Genomic DNA, 2,752 nt, shown 5'->3' with positions numbered 1-2,752 from the left:
AAAAGAGAAAAAGAAAAAATATATATATATAAAGAGGAAGAGAGCAACCAAATCAGTAAGCAAATCTACCAATGATAATAAACTCTAAATACTAAACTAAGATAAACATAAAACCAGAAACCAGCCAGCTGCATAAAGCAAACCCAAAGTCTACATTTGCTCACAAAGTCCACAGCCTCAATCTTGGGATGATTTGTTGTCTATTCAGGTATTCCACAGATGCAGGTACATCAGGTTGATTGTGGAGATTTAATCCAATGCTCCTGAGGCTGCTGGGAGAAATTTCCCTTTCTCTTCTTTGTTCACACAGCTCCTGGGGTTCAGCTTTGGATTGGCCCCACTTCTGTGTGTGGGTTTCCTGAGGGTGTCTGTTCCCACCCAGGCAGGATGGGATTAAATGAGCAACTGATTAGGGGGCTCTGGCTCTCTCAGGCCAGTGGGAGGCTGGGGTATGGAATGTGGGGCTAGCCTGCAGCGGCAGAGGCCGGAGTGACGTTGCAATAGCCTGAGGCATGCTGTGTTATCTTGAAGAAGTTGTCCCTGGATCATGGGACCCTGGCAGTGACAGGCTGCACAGGCTCCCAGGAGGGGAGGTGTGGATAGTGACCTGTGCTTGCACACAGGTTTCTTGGTGGCGGCAGCAGCAGCCTTAGCATTTCATGTCCATCTCTGGTGTCTGGGCTGATAGCCACAGCTCGTGCTCATCTCTGAAGCTTGTTTAGTCAGTGCTCTGAATCCCCTCTCCTTGCCATCCTGAAACAATGGTCTCTTGCCTCTTAGGCAGGTCCCGACTTTTTCCCGGACTCCCTCCTGGCTAGCTGTGGTGCACTAGCCCCCTTCAGGCTGTGTTCACTCAGCCAACCCCAGTCCTCTCCCTGAGGTCTGACCTCTGAAGCCAGAGGTCAGCTCCCAGCCCCCACCCACCCTGGAGGGCGAGCAGACAATCCTCTAAGGCTGGTGAGGGCTGGTCAGCACCGATCCTCTGTAGGGGAACCTCTTCACTTTGCCCTCTGCACCCCTGTTGCTGCACTCTCCTCCGTGGCTCTGAAGCTTCCTTCTTGCCACCTCCAGTCTCCACCAGTGAAGGGGCTTCCTAGTGTGTGGAAACGTTTCCTCCTTCACAGCTTCCTCCCACTGGTGCAGGTCCTGTCCCTATTCTTTTGTCTCTGTTTTTTCTTTTTTCTTTTGCCCTACCCAGGTACGTGGGGAGTTTCTTGCCTTTTGGGAAGTCTGAGGTCTTCTTCCAGTGTTCAGTAGGTGTTCTGTAGGAGTTGTTCCACATGTAGATGTATTTCTGATGTATTTGTGGGGAGGAAGTTGATATCCACGTCTTACTCCTCCACCATCTTGAAGGTCTCAGAATGAAAGTTTTTATTTGGATTAGACAGGACTATTTAATACCTATAAGAGACTGTTCTGTATTTCAAAGTAGGTAAAAAGTGAAGAAATTTGCCTGAGACCTCATTTTCGGCCTTGAAAGGGAGCCCCAAGGATGTGGATCTGAAGACAATGATGAGGAAAATAGTTATTTCCCCACCAGCTAGAACTTGCTTGATTATTTTGAAAAATGATAAATGTCAGCAAGTTCAAACTTACCCATGTTATTCACTATATTAGATGGTTCAGTAAGCTTAAGGGTCGAAAGGATCTTGACTATATAAAGAAGTTTTTAAAATAATTTATACATGATAAACAATGTTCTCAGAACTAAAGTTTAAATAGTTGGTTAAATATTTGTTCTCTCTGCTATATATTACAAAATACCCGATGCTTAAGAGGGTTCAAAAATTGCAAGAATAGCAAAATAGCACTACAGTTATAACTATAAGAGAATCATTCTTGTAATGCAAAGCAAGGAAGCAATTATAAGCTGAATGCTTAATTCTTCCAACCTTCAGAGGAATTGGAATCGTCAATGGCAACCCTTCTGTGATAAGGCCACAAACATTTCTTATACATGGAGGGTCACAGAGGCAGAAAGAACAAATCATGTGATAAAATGACCTCAAAACACCAGTCTTGCTGTAGATACATGGCAGAAATTCTTATTGTCTCTGTAAAGTAGGAAGCAAGATAAGTGCTGGAATTATTTTGCTTGTGTATTAGGTAATAAAACTTTTTAAATTCAAATATTCAGTGAAGTGTCAAGTGAAATAGAAATTTCATATTAAGTCAAGAATTCCAACTCATGCATCCATCTATTTAACTGAATGATCACTCAAAATGGCATCCCTATCATAACATTCTTTTTTTTATTTAATTTTTTAAAATTTTATATTGGAGTATAGTTGATTTACAATGTTGTATTAGTTTCAGATGTACAGCAAAGTGATCCAGTTGTACATATATAGTCATCTATTCTTTTTCAGATTCTTTTCCCATATAGGTTAATATGGAACATTGAATAGAGTTCCGTGTGCTACACAGTAGGTCCTTGTAGCACTATTTAAAATAGCCAAGACATGGTAGCAATCTAAATGTCCATTGACAGATGAATGGATAAAGAAGATGTGGTACATATATACATTGGAATATTAGCCATGAAAAAGAATGAGGGCTTCCCTGGTGGCACAGTGGTTGAGAGTCCGCCTGCTGATGCAGGGGACACGGGTTCGTGCCCCGATCCGGGAAGATCCCACATGCCGTGGAGCAGCTAGGCCCGTGAGCCATGGCCGCTGAGCCTGTGCGACCGGAGCCTGTGCTCTGCAACGGGAGAGGCCACAACAGTGAGAGGCCCGCGTAACGCAAAAAA

Source organism: Monodon monoceros, unplaced genomic scaffold (genome assembly GCF_005190385.1).
Source record: "Monodon monoceros isolate NGI ecotype Baffin Bay Population unplaced genomic scaffold, NGI_Narwhal_1 Super_Scaffold_3, whole genome shotgun sequence".
NCBI classification, from domain to species: Eukaryota; Metazoa; Chordata; class Mammalia; order Artiodactyla; family Monodontidae; genus Monodon; species Monodon monoceros.
The sequence above is the reverse complement of the archived record's forward strand: the minus strand, read 5'-3'. Positions refer to the sequence as shown.